Source organism: Octopus sinensis, linkage group LG5 (genome assembly GCF_006345805.1).
Source record: "Octopus sinensis linkage group LG5, ASM634580v1, whole genome shotgun sequence".
In the NCBI taxonomy this organism is placed as follows: domain Eukaryota; kingdom Metazoa; phylum Mollusca; class Cephalopoda; order Octopoda; family Octopodidae; genus Octopus; species Octopus sinensis.
Window position 1 is genome coordinate 50,488,610 of NC_043001.1, and position 9,409 is coordinate 50,498,018.

Below are 9,409 nucleotides of genomic sequence, written 5' to 3' on the forward strand. Positions count from 1 at the left end.
CTATATATAAAACTACTTCTACGGATAACCTTAAGGAAATTAACTACAAAATCAAGGAAGTTATGAGCAAATTAGACCTCCTGGACAGAACGGAACCGATCAAACCACAGGTACCCAAAATTACTATTAAAGACCATAAGAAAAACTTCCCGGATAATGTAGGAGTACGATTAATCTGTCCGACTAAATCGGATATCGGCAGACTTAGCAAGACTATCCTGGACACAGGTGATCCCACATCAAACCCCACATCCCACTCCAACTATGGATTAACACCAACGATGTGCTAGAATGGTTTAACACAATCACCAACAGACCCAACTACTCATTCATCCAGTTCGACATAGCTAACTACTACGCCAGTATATCCCCCATCTTACTAACAAATCCCTTATATATGCCCGCAGCCTTTCGCTCATAGAAAGAGAAAAAAATTGACATAATACTATTAGCAGAAAAACTATAATAGAATTCGTCGGTAGACTTTGGACCAGATCCGATACCCCCGAAAATTTTGATGTGGCTATGGGCTCGAGCGATTCAGCTCAGGTGACTGACTTGGTCGGGGCCTACCTGCTCAAGAAGCTTTTCTCCGAGGTACCGGATCTTCAGGGGGGTCTATACAGAGATGACGCTCTCTTCGTATACCCCACCAACAATAGGAGTAAACTAGAAAGAATTAGGAAAAAGATCAGGCTTTTTTTCAAATCCTTCAATCTTAAACTAGAATTTATGACCAATACTAAAATAGTAAACTTCTTAGATGTTACGTTGGACTTGAATAAGCACCTTCACCACCCGTATAGGAAACCCGAAGAAACTACCAAATACATCCACACCTCTTCCAACCATCCACCCTGTATAATTAGCACCACGGTCCAAGCCATCTCAGACAGACTTACAAAACTATCCTCTAATAGAGAAATTTTCAATAATCACGTACAGCACTACAACCAGGCTCTCTATAGTGCTGGGTATAACCAGAGAATATCATATATAGACCACCCAGGAACGTCCGTCGGCCGTAAAACTCCAAATTATAATCGAACTCCGTACTCAACTCATGCTAACGATAATTCTAATTTAAATTCTAAACAGCGTATAGGAAATAGGCGAACTAATAGAATAGCACACAATAGTAACCCTCCCGACGAGAGCAATATAGATCCTATTAGGAAAAATAGAAGGGATAATAGTAGATTACGCAAATATATATGGTTCAACATACCATACAACTTAGCAGTTAGGGGTAAATTATGTAAGAGAATATTCTCTCTCATTTCAAACACTTCCCACCCACCCATAAGTATAGAAGTATCTTCTCCAACAAAACATTAGGATTTCCTACTTACCTGCCCAACATGAGCTGCCTCATAGCTAAACATAACTATATTAATATTAGAACAGCTAGATCAAGAGCAAGCTATAGCGACCAACCGAACCCCCTCATCCAGATAGTAGACAAATTAATCAGACCGGCAGCCATATTACCCAAACAGTTAGTAATAACACCCACCAACACAACAGAGGCAATACCACACCCATCAACAACCAGGAGGATATCAACGCCCCCACACGTAATGCAACACCTCCGCCTGGGATTAACAGCACACGACCGAGTAATGCAATGCACTGCAACTGCATATGTGCATCCGAGTGTCCGCTACAGGGCGCATGTAGGGCGAAAAACGTAATATATTCATGTGAGGTGAGTACCCAGTTTAACACACTCACCTACATAGGTTGCTCAACCTCCTGGAAATCCAGATACTACAACCACCGGTCCTCGCTGAAACACAGACATAAGGCTAACAGCACCTCCCTTTCTAAAAAAAATTGGGAATTAAAAGACAAATGCATAGGCTTCAAACTCAGGTGGTCCATCATCGGATCAGCTGTACCTTATTTAAATAATAGAGCAGGATGCCAACTATGTTGTGTAGAACTCCTGAACATCTTGAAATTCAAAGACAAACACAATCTTATTAACAAAAGGTCAGAGTTCAAACCATCCTGTATACACAAACTTATTAATACTTTCAAATACTACAAAGCTTAGGCTATTATACCAACTCCCCCATGCAATTTCCTCCCACCCGGTGCAACATGTCGGCTCCAGCGCATCCCGCTTTCCTATATGTGCGCGTATATGTGTATATGTGTGTGTATATATATGTATATACATATATGTGTATGTATATGTATATATATATATGTGTGTGTGTGTGTGTGTGTGTGTGTCTGTGTGTGTGTATGTGCATATATATTTCCCTGCATTTTCCTCCTATATATACACATCTTGTCTCCCATATATGTTTTTTTCCCTACATATTTCTCCTACACCTATATCCTTCCTATCTAGTCTCTTTATTTCCCTATATCTATACCTTTTCACATTTCTAACTCGGATGTTGAACGCACACCGCCAAACTCCACTTCCCACCCTTCCAATTTTCAGTTCCCCCCGCCCGCTCCTACGTGGGCACCTTTAGCACACACCTTTAACTTTCAACTACCTTCATCTCATGTTAAACTTTACCAGATTATATTTTCATTTTACTTTATCCTATTTCACTTTACCTTTATTCTTATTTTTATTTTCATCCCTTATTTTAATTCTTATGGCTCTTATAATTTTTATATTTCATTTCTAACTTTTATATTATATTTCTTATTTTATATTGTATTTCTTACTTTTATTTCTAATTTTTATTCTTACCCTCATTCTTACCCCTAACTTATCGCTTTATATCTCTATATATGTCTATCTTTTTACTTATCCCTTATTTACTCATCTATGAATCCGCTTTATGATTATACGTGCGTCCGTGTACGTATGTATACGTACACATATGTGTACATATGTACGAGTAAACATCTACGTCTGGATGTGCTAACCCCGTTACTCATCTCTAATAATTTTCTTTAATAATTTTTTAAAATTTCTTACGTATTTCTTTTTTTTACATGTTTTCGCAGATTTCTTATATGCATATGTTTACACCTATTTGTATACATCTTTTAATATCTTATAGCTATACCTATACGCGCGTATGTCTCTGTGTGTGTATGTAAGTGTATATGTGCACGCACATATGGACACACAACCGTGTGTGCGTGCACGTGTAGACGTGAGTGCGTGATTCTTTACATGCGTTCTTATATACATCCTTTAATATCTTATATCTAAACCTGGACGTGTGGGCTGCTGTGTATGTGTATGTAAGGATGGACGTGCGTATGTATATATGGGTGTGTACACGTATAATGTCCGTGTATATATGCGCATATTCTGTTGTATGTATGTATATATGCGCATGTGTGTGGGTGTATATGTGTTTATGTACATGTTTACACGTGAGTGCGTATGTATGCTTATATGCTTGGAGCCGTGTATGCGCGCGTATATGTGCGCGTGTATATGGGTGTATGTATCCATGCTGTATGTATGTACAAGATGACCACTTAACTCAAAGAACTAGATTAACCGCTCAACAGCTCTGATTTACAATACACTAAGTCCCCAGACGACCCTGTTGATTTATTGACACCCAAAGCTTCTACAACTAAATTTTGTCAATTTCCTGACCACCATGTTTGGTCCGTAACCTCTATACATCCCTTATCTTTATATTTTTTTACATTTTTTTACATTTTTATCATTTTTATTCCTATTTTTATTTCTTTACTTTTATTTCTATTTCTATTTTTACTTTATAACCTTATGCCTTTATATTCGTTTATATTTTTTTATATTCTTTATATCCCCTTTATATCTCCTTATATCTCTTTATATCTTTATACTCTATATTTTTTTCTATACTTACACTTTTTATATATTTTTTATATATTTTTTATCCTTCGTCCTGAATTCTCGCCCCTCCATCTTTACCCCTATTTACTCTTATTACCAGGTTCGTTCACGTCTATATATGTATTTATTTATTAATTTATTTACATTACTTCAACATCCAAATTTCCTCATTCTACATTGAGAGAAGAAAGAGATGGACGCTTCAATTCTATGCTGTTGCCGCATTATGTCGTACGCGAATGAGAGGATTTGCATCCCCAACCAATACTTTTTGATGTAACACATGTCCTTGTGGAAGCTGTTGTGCGCGGCTGAAGAAGGCCACAGACATACATTATGCATTGTTATAAATCTGTCTAATAAAGGCCCGAAACATATGTACCGCTGAATCCTTGGCATCATGTTTTTTTTTTATCAATTTACTCCACCACCTACACCACCAAACAGTATACACAGTGCTTATAATTATCAAGTACTCACCCCGAATTTATATATATATATATATATATATATATATATATATATATATATATGCACACACATGCACACACACACATATGTATAGATATTTGTGCTTTGCATCACTGCAAGTCGAATTCATAAAAATTTTTCATGCACCATATAGATGTAATTTGTGACGCTGCATACGAATTTGTTATTTATTCTAGAAAAATCTTGTTCAAAGTTTGATAATATTCAGAATTTTCAGCCAATCAGAAAACAGCGTGTTTGCTGTCTCTTCCCTCATCTATCACATGAGCGAGAAGGTGAGGGCGAAAACAAGCAATTATGGAACAGGTTGCGGTTATACTCCCTGTGTGCATGCGCAGCATCTTTGGTTACTATGGAAACAGAGTTCTTTGCTTACTATGCTAACAGAACTTCACTCGCTTCTGATTGGCTAAAATACCCAAGTTTTGAAAACTTTAAAGGCTAATAACTTTTTAATTACAAGTTCCCTTTTTATCTTTTCTTTTCTTTTTTTTTTTTCAGTTCGACATCAAAGACTATCACGTTACAATAACAAAACCAACTTTTACGGCCGCCTTCAGCTTTTCAAAACATATAGCATTAATTAACTGAGGAATTGATTTTCATTTTCATAATTAGTATACAAAACTTAACCCATATGCCAAATTTGAAAACAATTGGAACAAAATCGGAGATATTGATTCAAACCACAAAGATCCTATATATACACATACGTGCATATATTTATATATTATTTATATTATTATATGATCGAACACCACGCATCCTTTTCCAAGTTAGTTTTTATCTTAATAATTATGATGTTCACTCCTCTATCTATCTCTCACCCTCTTTTGTTCTTCATCCTTTCTGTTTTTCTCTCCCACCTTTCCCTATTCTTCTCCTCCCCCCTTCACTGTTCCATCTCTCTTACTCCTCCTCCTTGACTCTCTCGTCACTGACACGGGACCAGAGGGAAGCCATCTTTCCTGTCTCTCTCATAATAAGCTGTCTCCTCAAGCGTACAAAATAATTTTTCCATCGTCTTGGCTGAACAGCCCTCATCGTTTGTTTTTACTGTGTTATTCTCTTTGTTCTGTCTTTTACTGCTTTTACTTATATTGTTTTTACTGTCATGTTTTGTTCTTACTGTCCTGTTCTTGTTACCACTTTTACCAATCAGCAAAAATTCTCAAATCTTATTTAATTTGCTTTGCGGGAAGGACTGTTTCAATGAAGTCGCGTCTTGTCCTTACCTTCGAAAACGCGGAGTAGACGAAACAAGGACAACTGAAGAAGGGGAATATTCCTTGTGTTGTGTCTTGTACTCTGTTCTTTTGATGTTTGAAAAATAGTTCATTTCCATGTTTTTGTTTTTATGTTTTCGTTTCTCATTGTGTTCAACATTTTTTTTTTATGTCCTGTACCCATATAGATGTAGGTATGTACATATATGTATGTATATATGCATATATTTATATATTATTTATATTATATATATATGTAACAGGCAAAAATCTGACAGTGGGACTGCTGCAGATACGGGAGCTGGAGGTTAAAGATACAGATTATAAAGAGTTCAACAACCTATTAAAAAAAGGATGTTTGAGACTAACACCACCACCACCACCACCCCAAAGAAGTGGCAGAAAATTACGAACGAAAAATAATAACATATCGAACATTGAACATGACGATACGGAAAATTGAAGTAGCATCCGTAGAAGAAATAGAGAAATGCTTAAAAGACGTCATGGAAGTGACGACTTTTTATAACAGAGGGAGAAAATTTGGCACGGTGGAGGTATGCTTCGTTAATGAGAACGAAGCAAAGAAGTACTCCACCGTAGCCTTGAAAACGGCACAATGGGCACTATTGCCTACTTTCTGTGACAGACGCGCAACCAGAGTAAGAATAGGGAGTGTGCCACCAGAAATTAATGAGGACTTGTGGCAGCCATCCTCTATAACACGGAAGAGGAAGTAGAAATATCAAAAATGTCCAAGACAGCGGAGGTCAATTGGTGTGGGTATGGCCTTGAAGTGATGGCCTGGCCCTCACAAAATGACAGAGGGAATTATACTACCCGATGAGACCAGACTGAAAGTCATGGTGGAGGGTAAACCACCAATATGCTTCAATTGTGGAGTAAGGGGACACATGAAAGCAAAGTGTCCCCCAGAAACACGAACAAGAAGTGGTGGAAGAGAGAAATCAAATAGAAATGGAAACAAACCTGAGAGAGAAACAGAGACCACAATGGTGGAGAAGGGGGGAAATGGTGAATCTCCTCCGAAAAAGATAAAAGAAGAAAAAAAAAGAAATGAAGAAACAACAGAGATTAGAACTCTAGAACCCAGAAAGCTCCATACCAATTTCACCTTATGTGACATTCGTGGTTACTTTATGCGCAGGCTATGTGAGAAGACGGAATAAAGGGGCTTTTGTTAGCTTATAATAGAATCAATAATCACTTGGCACACTAAAACCCATTTACCTTTTCCGGATAATACAAGCATGCCACCTAAAAAGAGAGCACGCACTGGCAGAAAGTCTTCTGCAGCGCAGGCAGGCTAAGGAAACTGAGGACCAGAGATCTAGTAGACTGTTGAAAAGAGCTGCTAATGCTAGAGTTGCAACTACTCCAGAGAACCGAAAACCTATCGAGTGCATGTTGCTGACGCAAGGACCGCAGAAACCCCACAAAAGAGTGCTATCCGCCAGGCATGCAACGCTGCATGCACTTCTGCCGCGAGGTTGGCAAATGACGATAACCATCGAATGATGAGACTTCAGTCTAAAGTTCATTGGAAGGTTCTTGCTCATGGCTATTGGAAGCCACCGAGCAAATGATGGGCATCAAAGGCACTCAACTGTGATCCTGCCGAGGATTACGCCACTCATTGAGAGACTGTCAAAGGGAATATGTCTGTAATATGTCCATTTCGCAAGGCCCTTTAGTGGGTTGGAGAATCCAGTGGCTTACGCTGCTCAAACGGAAAGGTTCGCTTGCCTGACCTGCAAAACACTCCTCAGCCTTTCCTCTCTTTACTCCTTGGTCAACACCCTGATTCGTAGCAATTTATACAGAAAATTCGTGCTTATAACTCTGCCTTCCAGATTATAAGTTTCCGTCACAAAACCATTCATGAGGACTCTTATATGCCAACTTTCAAAATTCGGGGCCAACCTATTATCGGATAGGTTCTATTCTTCCTATCAACAACGCTGAACACCGATTCCTTCAAATTTACTTCATGGGAGATACCACTGAGCAAACGGCTCGCTGAGCTCAGGTGGCACCTGGAACAAAGTGAAAAAATACCACCAAAGCAACTTAAACCGTCCAAAGGACAGGTGCGTTTGCTAGTATATATATATGTGTGTATGGAGAGAGAAGTGTATTCCCGCTCAGGAAAGAATATAGTAAAATTTGTTTGGAGATAGTAAAATTTTCAAACCACAAAACAAAGATGTGATTTTATATTTATTTCTCTTTCATTGTATCTTATTTACTTTAGATCGTTTATTTTCATTTTATTTATCTTTGCTTTTAACGGCTCCTATTTCTAGTAGGTCATGCAACCATATAGAAGTACTCTCTCATTGGCTCATCATTAAACATGCTTTGGCAACAATTACCTACCCTCTTCAATCTCTAACTCACAGAGACGCAAACTCACTGCCTTTTGTACTTACACCACTACAATGACCTCGGAAGAATTAACTGTACATCTATCCTCTCCACCTGTGCCTACATGACACATCAGTCTCACCTTTTCTCATCACTGTAAATGTGCTTCACATTTCAATCTGTCGCCCAATACTAAACTTTTTTTTCTCCCAACCATTCTTTCCCTCGAGAATTCATTACCAGATTATGATTTTCCTGCAGTCGTTGATGGGCAGCTGTTCAAAATGAACATCAGAGCTATCCCAGTCTCAATACTTTCAGATGGCCAGTGACTAAATCTTTTACTCTTTTACTTGTTTCAGTCACTTGACTGCGGCCATACTGGAGCATCGCCTTTAGTCGAGCAAATCGACCCCACGACTTATTCTTTGTATGCCTAGTACCTATTCTATCGGCCTCTTTTGCCGAACCGCTAAGTTACGGGGACGTAAACACACCAGCATCGGTTGTCAAGTGATGTTGTGGAGACAAACACAGACACACAAACATATACACACACATGCATATATATATATACATATATACGACGGGCTTCTTTCAGTTTCCGTCTACCAAATCCACTCACAAGGCTTTGGTCGGTCCGAGGCTATAGTAGACGTGCCACGTAGTGGGACTGAACCCGTGACCATGTGGTTGGTAAGCAAGCTACTTACCACAAAAAAAGAATCCGGGTTTGATTCGTTTGACTAAAATTTCTAGAGGCGATGCCATACCATGGCCATAGTCTAATGACTGAAACAAGTGAAAGATAACGGATAAGTTCAATATATTCTGAACGCACGGTCACAGAAATTCAACATTTATACGAAGGGAAGTAACTCTGTATTTAACTGACGGGTGAGGGGGGACTGAAAACTTTGTATAAAGCTGCCAAGATTATTTTGTCATGTATCAATCCAATTTCACACCTGTATAAGTGGAAATGCTTAAGGAATTTTTCTCTCTCTCTTTTTTTCCTTTCTTTTTTTTACACTCTTTAATCAGAGAAGGGAGGAGTGAACATAACTTTATATTTTGGCACGAGGGGAGAAAGACTTCCAAGACTGGTGAGGGGCAAGGAGGAAGTTGTCCTTGAACTGGAAACCAGGCCCAAATGCTTGGAGCAAAGTGAACTTTGTTAAAAGATATCCAAAGACCAGTGATGGTATTAAACCAGATAATGGATTGGATTGAGTTTATCAAAGAACACAGACTGCAAAAAGCTGGAAGTAAAACAAGAAAGCAACTTTACAATTTTACCAATCTACTTTCTTGCACTGGTATTTTGTTAACTCCCAAAGCATGAAATAATACTGACATTAATCAGATTTGATCACAGAACCCAGAATATGGCAAAGTATTTTCTCCAATGTTCAAACTATTCCACCAATCCACTGATTTTATCTTATCAACCTCAAAAGATGAAAGACAAAGGTGACCTCATCAGGAT